At 40.9% G+C, this 12762-nt stretch overlaps 1 long non-coding RNA gene across 1 annotated transcript; it reads left to right on the top strand.

The window, feature by feature from the left end:
• Positions 1 to 360: 360 nt before the first annotated feature.
• Positions 361 to 10515, top strand: LOC129411341 (uncharacterized). Its single transcript, XR_008633261.1, has 4 exons — positions 361 to 458; positions 4634 to 4748; positions 4961 to 5099; positions 10189 to 10515. It is a non-coding gene; the product is annotated as an uncharacterized LOC129411341 (long non-coding RNA).
• The last annotated feature ends 2247 nt before the right edge of the window (positions 10516 to 12762 follow it).

The following is a 12762-nucleotide window of genomic DNA, read 5'->3' on the forward strand; positions in this document are numbered from 1 at the left end:
CCTTCTTCTTATCCCTTTCTCTTCTAAATCTCTCTCTCACACTTTCTGTCCCTCTTTTTTCCTATCTCTCCATGTTCCTCTCTCTCTTCTTTCTTTCTTTCTTTCTTTCTCTCTGTCTTCCTATCTCTTTCTCTCTCCCTCTTTTTCTTCCCCTCTCTCTTTTTCTTCTCTTTCTGTCTCTCCCTCTCTTTTCCTCTTTTTCTTTTCTCTCTCACTGTCCCTCTCTCTCTCTCCGCCTCTTTCAACCTTCCTCTTTCTTCCTAATTTTCCTATCTCTCTCTCCCTCTTGCACCTTCTCTCTTCCTATCTCGCTCCCTCACTCTCTCCCTCTTCCACCTTCTCTCTCTCTCTCTCTCTTCTTTTTCCCTCTCTCCCTCTCACTTTGGAAACTCGGTCGGTTGAGAAATAGTAACGGCGTCGCTCGGATGTGTCCAAAGCGCTCAGAAAAGTCGAGTGATGTAAGTCTGTTTATTTTTGCACAACATTGCGCACCGCACTCGCCCGTGTTGGGTTTTATATGCCCGGGTTTAAACTCCGCAGGCAGGACACCGCGAACAGTGCAGTTACCAGGCAATAAATCTATTTACGAGCGCAAACCAAGCACAGGAATGGGGAAAAAGGAGGCCAGTCAGTTTGAATAAGACGTAGCGCTCTGGCAGCATCTGGTCACTCAGCAGTTTTATCGGTTAATCGGAGGAGTACCCGGATTAAACACCCAGCAGCAGCCTCCTCCTCCTCGAGACTTGGGCCTACTTCAAACAGAACATTCAAACACAGATCCTCCAGCCGAAGTGGTCTGGGGACACAAAGAAAACTCCATGGGTTTCAGAATGATGAAGTGATGACAGTTACCATAGCAATTAACAATTTAAGACTAAATATTATATAAAGTAGTATCTGCTTATTTTCCATCGTAAGAAGACTAATCTTTATGGTCAACAGTACTCAAAACAGCACTTAAAGGATACTGAAACCCATGTACAGAACCGAGTATTAACTTCTACTGAGCACTGCTCTTAGTAGTAAAAGTAATAGTAGTAGCTGCAGCAGTAGTAGTAGTAGTAGTAGCAGTAGCAGCAGCGGTAGCATGAGTAGTAACAGTAGTAGTAGTAGTAGTAGTAGTAGTAGTAGTAGTAGTAGTAGTAGTAGTAGTAGTAGTAGTAGTATAGTAGTAGTAGTAGCAGCAGCACTAGTAGCACTAGTAGTAGTAGTAGTAGTAGTAGTAGTAGTAGTAGTAGCAGTAGCAGCAGCAGTAGCAGTAGCAGCAGTAGTAGTAGTAGCAGCAGCACTAGTAGTAGTAGTAGTAGTAGTAGTAGTAGTAGTAGCAGTAGTAGTAGTAGTAGTAGTAGTAGTAGTAGTAGTAGTAGCAGTAGTAGTAAGTAGTAGTAGTAGTAGTAGAAGTAATAGTAGTAGCAGTAGTAGTAGTAGCAGCAGCACTAGTAGTAGTAGTAGTAGCAGCAGTAGCAGTCAGCAGTAGTAGTAGTAGTAGTAGTAGTAGTAGTAGCAGCAGGCAGTAGTAGTGGTGGTAGTGGTAGTAGTAGTAGCAGTGGTGGTAATAGTAGTAGTTGTAGCAGCAGCACTAGTAGTAGTAGTAGCAGTAGCAGCAGCAGTAGCATGAGTAGTAGTAGTAGTAATAGTAGTAGTAGTAGTAGTAGTAGTAGTAGTAGTAGTAGTAGTAGTAGTAGTAGCAGCAGCACTAGTAGCACTAGTAGTAGTAGTAGTAGTAGTAGTAGTAGTAGTAGTAGCAGTAGCAGCAGCAGTAGCAGTAGCAGCAGTAGTAGTAGTAGCAGCAGCACTAGTAGTAGTAGTAGTAGTAGTAGTAGTAGTAGTAGTAGCAGTAGCAGCAGCAGTAGCAGTAGCAGCAGTAGTAGTAGTAGCAGCAGCACTAGTAGTAGTAGTAGTAGTAGTAGTAGTAGTAGAAGTAGCAGTAGTAGAAGTAATAGTAGTAGTAGTAGTTAGCAGCAGCACTAGTAGAAGTAGTAGTAGTAGTAGCAGCAGTAGCAGCAGCAGCAGTAGTAGTAGTAGTAGTAGTAGTAGTAGTAGTAGTAGTAGCAGCAGTAGTAGTAGTAGTGGTGGTAGTGGTAGTAGTAGTAGCAGTGGTGGTAATAGTAGTAGTTGTAGCAGCAGCAGCACTAGTAGTAGTAATAGTAGTAGAAGTAGCAGTAGTAGAAGTAATAGTAGTAGTAGAAGTAGCAGTAGCAGTAGTAGAAATAGTAGTAGAAGTAGCAGTAGCAGTAATAGTAGTAGTGGTAGTAGTAGTAGTAGTAGAAGGGTAGTAGTAGCAGCAGCATTAGCATCAGTAGTAGTAGTAGTAATAATAGTAGACGTAGCAGCAGCAATGTTCGCAATAGTAGTAGTAGTAGAAGTAGTAGTAGTAAGAGCTTAAACTACTACTTTAGTTTTTAAAATACACACATTACCACAGACATAATTAGAATGTTTATGTACATAACAGGACAAAAATACAATATAATAGTTCTGGGTAAAGAAATAGCACCATGGACTTAGAACAATGAACAGTTAGAAGCGTTGCCATGGCAAATAACAACATAAACCAAAATTTTCATAATGGCGAAAAAGCCCTCAAAGTGTTTTATAACAGAGGAAAGTGAAACCGGTGAATAGTTGTTTAATAATACCAGGAGCACGTGAGGATCTTGTTTAGTTTGCGTCACCCATGGGAGCTCACATGAGGAGGACTGGCCTGGGAACGTTCTGGAGCCAAGAATACACTACAGGACAGAGAGAGAGGGAGCAGGCTGCAGACCTCCACCCACAGGACCCTCACGTGACTCCAGCCTCACGCCCCTGAAAGTAAACAAACAGTGTCCAAGCCAAAAGACGCCAAAGTCCACTGTCCTCACTACTGCTTTTTTTTCCCCAATGTGATGAAGTTTTTTACACTAAAGATAAGCCACCTTCTTTTTCTTACCTTAACCATTACAAATGTGTGCCTTTCTCTCTCTGTCTCTCTCTCCCTCTCACACACTTACCCTCTCATTGTCTCTATCTTCATGTCGCTCTAATTTTTTCTTTCTTTCTCTCTCTCTCTTTTCCTATCCCTCTCTCCATCCCTGCCCCCCTCTCTCTTTCTCTCTTAATATCTCTCTGTCTCTCTTTTTCACTCTTCTTTAATCTCTTTCCCTCTCTCTCTAAATATCTCTCTCTATCTCTCCCTCTTTCTATCCCCCTCTCTTCCTATCTTTGTCTAAATATCTCTCTATATATATCGCTCTCTTACTCTTTCAATCTCTCTCCCTCCCTACCTCTCTCTTTCTCTAAGTATCTCTCTATCTCTCTCACTTCTTCAATCCCTTTCTCTTTCTGTCTCAACCCCCCCCTCTCTCTCTCTCTCTCACCCTATCCCTCTCTTTCTCCCTCTGTCTAAATCTCTCTCTCTTTTTCTCTCTATGCGCTCACTTTTTCAATCCCCTTCTCTGTCTATCTATCTATCTAACCCTCTCTCTCTCCCTCTGTCTAAATATCTCTTTATCTCTCTCACTTTTTCTATCAATCTCTCTTCCTAGCTCTCTCCCTCCCTCCCCCTGTCTCTCTCTTCCTATCTCCCTCCCTCTCTCTTTCTATAAGTATCTCTCTATCTCTCTCACTCCTTCAATCCCTCTCTCTTTCTATCCCCCCTCTAAATATCTATCTCTATCTCTCACTCTTTCTATCCCTCTCTCTTCCTGTCTCTCTTCTTCTGTCTAAATATCTGTCTCTATCTCTCTCTTTCTCACTCTTTCTATCAATCTCCCTCCCTCCCTCTCTCTTCCTTTCTCTATCTCTCTCTTTCTCTAAGTATCTCTCTCTGTCGCTCTCACTTCTTCAATCCTTCTCTTTCTATCCCCCCTGTCTCTTTCTTTCTCTCTCTCTTTCTCTCTCTCACTCTTTCTATCCCTCTCTTTTCCTGTCTCTCTCCCTCTGTCTAAATCTCTCTCTCTATCGTTCTCACTCTTTCTATCAATCTCTCTTCCTTCCTATCTCCCCCCACCCTCCTTCCCTCTCTTGTTCTCTCTCTTCCTATCTCCCTCCCTGTTTCTTTCTCTAAGTATCTCTCTATCGCTCTTACTCCTTCAATCCCTTTCTCTTTCTATCTCCCTTCCTCTCTCTCTCACTCTACACTCTTTTCCTCTCTCTTCCTAGCTCTACCTGTCCCCCCCTCCCTCTCTCTAAACATCTATCTCTATCTCTCACTCTTTCTATCCTCTTTCTTCCTATCTCTCTCCCTCTGTCTAAATCTCCCTCCCTCTCTTCCTATCTCCCTCCCTCTCTCTTTCTCTAAGTATCTCTATCTCTCTCACATCTTCAATCCCTATCTCTTTCTCTTTCTTTCTCTCTCTCTCTCTCTCTCTCACACACACACTCTTTCTATCCCTCTCTCTTCCTATGTCCATCTGTCTAAATATCTCTCTCTATCTCTCTCACTTCTTCAATCCCTTTCTCTTTCTCTCTCTATTGCTATCTCGATCTCTCAGTCTTTCTATCCCTCTTTCTTCCTAACTCCCCCTCTCTTTCTCTCTCTCCCTCTCTTTTCCTTTCTCTGTCGTCTTAATCAGACTCAGGGCGTACGGCGTCACATTCATGGACAAACTCAATCTAATAAGTGTGTGTTATTTCTGTTTGTGTCACACAGAAGACGACACTCTGCCCGTTCAATCTGTCATGTGTGTGCGACATGGCCGACTGTGATCGTTTCCCTTTCACAAGAAGACGAGAGCACAGAAGAGACAACACAAAGTTAATTCCAGGTTAGGAAACTTTTAGACATGTATTGAGGATTAAATGTGCAATCTTTGAAGTATTAATAGGCTCTGGTCACGCTTACGACACAAAACCAGCAGACGTGTGGAAACATGCGGATGATGACTTCCAGTGGCCTTTTATAAATTGTCTATTCATTTGTGTATTATAATGTGTCTAACTTAATAAATAAAGAAATGTGTTCCGTTATACTCGGCAGATCAAGAGTTACACCCAGCCGCCTGTAAGTGACACTGAGGACACGATTAAAGTCACGTCCCCCATGGAAAGCTTTGGCAGGTCATGAAGACGCTGCTGCTGAATCCACGGTTTGATCACGTGTTTCCAAGCGTCTTCGGGTAAGCGTGTTTAGAGCCTTTAACTGCAAAAATAAAAAAAGAGAGCTTTTAATAACACTGAATTGCAATCTAAGGCAAAAACTAATAAAAACAAATTGTAATTAATTTGCTTATAAAGAGTAGTATGAAGGTGTGTAACCAGATTCTGTTGCTATACACACTGAATATAAGTTTAATGTTGTTTAATTTAAATTTACACTGATGTTGGTTTGAGTGGTCACAGCTGCAGTGGTCAGACTCACATGAACTTTAAAGGGACAGTCTGGAATTTTGGACATAGGACCTCATTTCCTAATTTACCAGAGTGTTGGAGACGTGTGGAGACACTTTTTAAAATATTCCATCCAGTCCTTATATTTGCAGAGGTCGCTGGTGCTTGACTAATGTATGTCAATGGTCATAGTTATCCTGCCACTAAAAACAATCTAAAACACTCCACAAAAACACCTGAAACAAATCTATTATCACACCAGACTGTTGATGTGAATGTCTGTGTTGATAGAATAATGTTTGAAATAAAACCAACTGTAGGAGACAGGACTCTGGTGCAGAGGTGTGCGTGCATGTGTGTCTGTGGAAGGGTTTAAAAGTGTGCACTTACCTGTTACCCAGTTTTGACTGAAGGTCAGGGCTGGGGAGCCGTAATTTTTGTTGACCACCACTCTTTCTCTATACTCACCCTTTATTTTTCAACTGGTTCTGTCCATCTTCTTTGCTGTGCTGGGATGCTGTATGTCTGGTAATAAATATACAAAATGCATCCTGGATCCCAGTGTATTAGTTTACAATAGCCTCCATGCGCGTCACAAACTGACCTGATCTGTCCAACTATGCATCCGTGGCATGCCTCACAGCTTTCTATGCCAGGTCTAGTCCAGACTATTTTTTCTTGGCCCTCAAGCTTCCAGGTGAATTGGCCCAAATTACCATGCATCAATTAAAAATGTACTTTTCACTGCAAGTTTTTTGAAAATCTACCTTAATAAAGCTCATATTTAATATTTAGTGTTTAGTGGTTTTAAGGATCTTAGCTTGAATAAAGACTGATGGATCATTCTAACATGTTAAACATGCACATATTTCAATTATTCACTGTATTGAGCTCCAGTCTACGGCTCTTGATCCGCCCTCTGCTTCATCTGTGTTTAGAGATGTGGCTCTTGATGAAAAAAGTTTGGACACCCCTGCACTAGACGGTTTGCAAAAACCCCGGAAGTGTGAGTACGGGCACCAGTCAATCAGCAAGAATATAGTCTGTCTTGGGAATGATTCCCAAGATTGAGGATTTAAAGTCAGAACAGAGAGAATGTTTGGTGAATTTTATCAAGGGGAAAGATGTTATTCCCCTTCTTCCTACAGGATTTGGGAAAAGCTTAATATACCATTTAGCCCCGTTAGTGGCGCATTACATACATCATGACCAAATAGCAGCGATTGGTTAAATAAAAAAGTACCCACCTACTGTTGAGCGAACAAATCCTAATGCTGTGAGATGAGACGGTTTCTATGAAGTGAAACCGGCTGATGAATCAGGCTACAACTCACTGCTGCTGCTCAGACATAAATCCTTCAAATGCAAGGTTGGTTTTACTTCTAAAATTATTCTATCAACACAGACATTTACATCGACAGTCAGGTGTAATAATTGTTTTGCTTCAGGTGTTTTGTGGAGTGGGTAAGACTGTTTTTAGTGGCAGGAGAACTATGGCCATTGACATGCACTAGTCTAGCACCAGTGACCTCTGCAAATACAAGAACTGGATGGAATATTTAAAAAAGTGTCTCCACACGTCTCCAACACTCTGGCTCACTAGGAAATGAGGTCCTACGAGACTTGGGAGTCAAATTGCAGGTTCGATTTATGGAGAGGCGACCCCACTCACAGTAAAAGATGTGTTTTTAAGATATTTTTGAGCGATACATCACACGTGTAGTTGCAAAAGCACAAGACACATTGGTTTAATACTTTACTGTGGACAATTCAAACCAAAGCATTAACATCTCCATGGAGACAAGCCAGAAAGTTACCCATTGCACCTTTAATGCACCTTTAAACAATACTTGATCCAGTAAATGTTTTGGAAATCCACCCGAAACTTGATTGTGTTACCACTTTACAAAGAAAAAAAAAACTTTCATATTCATAAGTTTCGCTCCCCGAAGGACTAACCACAAAAAAGTCAAAAAGAAGGGAAGATGAAAAGGTGTAGGAAGAGTCAGGACAGGTCAAATCCCCTGTGAAAGAACAGACTTTGAAGTGGCATCAGAGACCGAAAGAACGAGACAGTAAGGGAGAGACGGAAGAGAGGAGGAGAGGAAAATGAAAGAGGGGATGAGGAGGGAGGAGAGCGGAGAGGGTGGGTGGGGCAGAGAGAGAGAGACGGAGGCAGAGAGGGACGAAAGAAAGAGAGAAAAACTGTAACAGGGTAACAGAAAAAAAGGGACAGAGAGAGAGGCAGAGAGAGGGAGGAGAGAGAAGGGGATGAGGGAGAGAAAATAAGGAAAGAAGAAGAGGGGGAATGACAGAAGACGAGTGAAAGTGGAAGAAAAAGAGAGAGGAGGAGAGAGAGAAGGGATAAGGCAAAGAGTGGAGAAGAAAAAGATAGAAGATACAGAAACGGGGAGAGAAGAAAGAAGGAACTGAGAGAAAGAACGAGGAGAGTAAGAGTAGAAAGACAGAGAGAGAGGATAATAGAAAGAGAGGGAGAAAGAGGGAGAGATGTTCATGATTGTGTGTTAGAGAGAGAGAAAGAGAGAAGGGACAAGAGAGAAATGAGAAGGAAGTAGAAAGAGAGTGGAAAGGATAGTGAGAGATAGTGATAAAAAAGAAAAAATGAGGGACAGAGAGAGAGAGCTGAGAGAGAGAGAACAAAGGGGCGTAGACCAGAGAACCGCCTTCAAACAGATAAAAACAAAATCATGAATCTTTAATGCTCGAGTTCACGGCAACAGTCACCTCTCAAAGTCAAATACACTTTACTTATGTTGTTATAACGTTGTGTACGGTAATAAGTTAACGGTTCTATATTACGCAAAATTGACTCTTGTGCACTTTAAGTCATGTTATAATGTTGTTACCTCCTAAAAAACAGACCTGGAGTTGCGTAATATTTGAGAAACCCTTTATTACCTGGTCCCTGAAGGGTTGACCAGGTTTTGTATTCACCCTGTGTGTCTGTCCAGCCGTGATAATTCCACCATTTATGGACCGATTGTCACCAAATCTGGTACACGGGTCAAGCCCCCGTGTCCGATGCCACAAAAAAAAAAAAAGTTTGGTGACGACTGGAGGTCACTTGAGGTCACACGGCTCAATTGAAATACTCCATTCTAAAGGATAGGCAATTTCACCAATTTCTGAACCTAAAATATTCACCCAATCATCAGACAAGTTGGCACACACATACCCGGGGCACACTGGATGTTACAGGTTGAAACCGGTCAAGGTCACTTGAAGGTCAAGGTAACCAAGGTCAATTATGCATTTTTGGAATGATCGCGCTATAGCAACAGGAGTGGTCTCAAAATCTCAGAAAAATTATTATCTATTTATAATTCTATGCATTTGTATTATCAAATATTCATAGTTTTCGAGATTATCACTAATTAAAACAGTTCCTTTCTCTTCCAGTGTATGTTGTTAAAATTCTAATTGGAACAAAAATAATTTCCTTTTCTTGTTTTTCTGGTGATACACAACACACTGATCTACAGTCACACAACTAACAGATACACAACTCATGAAAAATGACATTTTTATTACACACTAGTAAACACAGACATTCTCATGTGTGACCAATATCACACAAATGTCCATGGGCCTGTACACATACACACATTGTGTTGTGGATATAAAGATCATGTAATATGGACTGGGCTCCTCATAAACTGCTTCTGTGGTGATGAACTGACCCCATCAATGCCTCATGGGGACCAGGTTGTTATCTCTGATTGCGCTTGTTATTAGTCTGTCTCAAGCTCAAAATGCATTGTTCCACCTTGTGATGTCATGAAGTGGTAGTTTTCAAATGAATATATACATTTTACCTTTAGTAAGCAATTCCAGGTCAGAAACTTCCCAGATGTTTCTAGTGAAGGCACATGGAATTTAAAAACACAGTGGTGCATTTCCTATATTATCATATGACATCACAAGCCGAGGCGGTGATACTATTAGGCAAAAGTGAACAGCTGCCTGGGGGCCCCAAAACTGGAGGGGCCCCCAACCAATTGTCTTTAGTGCCACTAATAGCCAAGGCCTCAGAGCAATTAGATTTTCTCTCAATATGACATTAAATAGTAGTAGTTGACATAAGTAATTTTACTTTTAAACAATAATCAATAGAAAAATTATTATTATATGTAAAGGATCTAAACAAAAATGTAATTGTATAAGCAAAAACATAAAACTACTTTCAGTTCTGGTTATCTAGTAGGCTACATAACTAATAAGACAAGTTTTCAATCCAACATAAGTCAAATAAATAGAGATGTGCATGTCTCAAGAACAAAAGGGAAAAACAGACAATAAATATTAAAAAACAAAATAAAACAAAACAAAAAAATTGTGCATTATAGAGAAATTGCTAACACTGCCACTGATCACAAGGTGGGACAGAATGTTTTCAGTCTGAGAGAAGAGCACAGTTTAAATATGTGGAGTTTGAGTGTTAAACGTGTGAAAAAAAAAATTCTAGGTCTGTTTGTGATGAAGAAACAACATTATAGATCAGAAAATAGGTAGTAATATGGGCCCTTTTAACATAGAAAAATCTAGATAAACTAATACTTGCAGAGTGGTTATCCTGTCTCGTCTCAGTAAAGAGGTTGTGGGTTAGACTCCTGATCTCTCCATCCCTCTTACAGGCTTGACTAAACACATTTCCGATGCTTTTAAATCACCATTGGAGCTGTTTTCAAACCTAGATTAGCATATCTCTCCCTTTGCTTATTTGATTACGGCGGGTGGGAGGAGGCAGGAGCAGGCAGGCGCAGGCAGGAGCAGGCAGGAGCAGGCAGGAGCAGGAGGGGGTGTCTAAAGTGCTGTTTTGCTAATTGAAATGACTCTTGGTGCGTTTGTTTTCCCCAGAGAGAAGAGAAGGGAAGAGGAGCAGCCTGTCCCTCTGTTTAATTGACCCACACTGACCTCCACAATAAAGATACGAGCACCAAACCCCCACACGCTCCCGTCCGGAGGCTGCTGATTGGTGATGAAATTCGGTTATTTTTTTGGTTGGAAATTTAAGTTAATATGTGGAGAAGAGTGAGAATAATAAATGTGAGGTAGAGTTTGGATTTGGTCATCCAATAAAGACGCATTTAATCTGAGGTGAATTTATTGCCCAAAATTGTTTAATAGTCCTTGTTTAGTTTTGGTTTTGTCCTGGTCTAGTCTCTGTTTAGTCCTGGTTTAGTTCTGGTTTAGTCCTGTTTCAGTTCTTGTTCAGTCCTGGTTTAGTCCTGGTCTAGTCTTCTTTTAGTCCTACTTTAGCCCTGATTTATTCCTGGTTCAGTCCTGGTTTGGTCCTGGTTTAGCCTTGATTTAGTCCTGATTTAGTTCTGGTTCGGTCCTTGTTTGGTCCTGGTTCAGTCCTGGTTTAGTCCTGATTTGGTCCTGGTTTAGTCCTGGTTCAATCTTGATTTAGTCCTGGTCTAGTCTTTGTTCAGTCCTTGTTTAGTCCTGGTTTAGCCCTGATTTATTCCTGGTTCAGTCCTTGTTTAGCCCTGGTTTGGTCCTGGTCTAGTCCTGGTTCAGACTTGGTTTAGTCTTGGTCTAGTTTTAGTTTAGTCCTGGTTCAGTTCTGGTTTATTCCTGATTTTGCCCTGGTTCGGTCCTGGTTCAGTTCTGGTTTAGTCCTGGTTTAGTCCTGGTCTAGTCTTCGTTTAGTCCTACTTTAGCCCTGATTTATTCCTGGTTCAGTCCTGGTTTGGTCCTGGTTTAGTCCTGGTTTAGTCTTGATTTAGTCTTGATTTAGTCCTGGTTTAGTCTTTGTTCAGTCCTTGTTTAGTCCTGGTTCAGTCCTGGTTTAGTCCTGATTTGGTCCTGGTCTAGTCCTGGTTCAATCTTGGTTTAGTCCTGGTCTAGTCTTTGTTCAGTCCTTGTTTAGTCCTGGTTTAGCCCTGGTTTAGTCCTGGTTCAGTTCTTGTTCAGTCCTGGTTTAGTTCTGGTCTAGTCCTGGTCTAATCTTCGTTTCGGTTTGGTTTAGTCCTGGTTTAGCCCTGATTTAGTCCAGATTTTTTTCTGGTTTGGTCCTTGTTTGGTCGTGGTTCAGTCCTCGTTCAGTCCTGGTTTAGTCCTGGTTTAGCACTGGGTTAGTCCTGGTTCAGTTCTGGTTTATTCCTGATTTTGCCCTGGTTCGGTCCTTGTTTAGTCCTGGTTTAACCCTGATTTAGACCTGGTTCAGTCCTGGTTTAGTCCTACAGGAGCATTATGAGAAGCTTTACTAAGTTTAAACTTATTGTTACCACCTAAAGGACATTTTTAGTAATATTAACCTTTGTTCAAATATTTAGTTCAGTTCAGTTCAGGCATCAGTCTCTGGAGCTGAGGCTTGTGGGTTCAAGTCTCACCTGAGTTTAGTCAACAAAGGTCTTGAACAGACACTGAGAATGGCTGCAGTCATTTGAAATCTGATTATTATATTGCAGTATAAGACCATTAAAATGAACAGTAAACAGCAAAGTTATCTGATATCTGTCTTGACTGTGGACCCTCTCATTACTTATATCAGATTTTTACTTATAATACAGCGTTTCTTGTCCTTTAGGTACGAGTACAGTTTTCACAGCCAAAATCTGATGACTCATGTAATCAAATTTCCCAATAATTAGATTTAACCGTCTAAAAATGAATCTGATTTGGTGTGTGTTCAGATGCACAAGAGAAATCGAATTATCCAAAACACCTGGTTACACGTGTCAGTGAATCAATAGGTTTTCAGAGTTAACTGTTGTGTTTTAAAGGCAAAATAACTCTTTCTATCTTTAACATTTTCATTTCCATTTCCGTTTTTTCCGTTTGTCTTTGCCACATGAGTTTGATCTTTTGTTGCATCATTTTCCTTGTCAAAACCTGCACAGACGTGAGAAATACAACAGATTACGCACATCAGACACAAAGTAACATTTCATAATTCTATAGAAATCAGATCATTAACTGTAATGATATCAATAATATGACTTTTACGTGACTGTTTCTTAATTCAACCTTATTATTCACAGTTATAGATTTGACAGTTTGGATGTAATACCAAATTCTGTTCAAAAATGAGCTTCATATTGTGTGGTGGTTTGTCTGAGGAACCCCCAGAGGCCCACAGAACGCTTTTAACATGTGTTTTTGGGGCTCTGGTGTGAAATATGAGTCCTGCTCCAGATGTCCTGTAACCGTCCCCATGATCTCTTCTTCTTTTGGATCACAACAAGGATCAATCTCACTCAAATATGTGGGGTCAGCAGAGGTGAGCGCCCCCTACTGTCACTGCATCAATGGTTCAGTGTGGCATCAAAGTCAGTAAACTATAACGATTACTAAAGGGAATATCTGACTTATAATTAAAGGGCCATAATACACCATTTTCCGATCTATGTTATAATGTTGTTTCCTCATCAAAATCATACCTCGAGTTCTGTTTTGTTTCATTCACACATGTTTAACACACAA

Source organism: Boleophthalmus pectinirostris, unplaced genomic scaffold (genome assembly GCF_026225935.1).
Source record: "Boleophthalmus pectinirostris isolate CB_2022bp ecotype Guang Dong unplaced genomic scaffold, ASM2622593v1 HiC_scaffold_10, whole genome shotgun sequence".
Classification (NCBI taxonomy): Eukaryota; Metazoa; Chordata; class Actinopteri; order Gobiiformes; family Gobiidae; genus Boleophthalmus; species Boleophthalmus pectinirostris.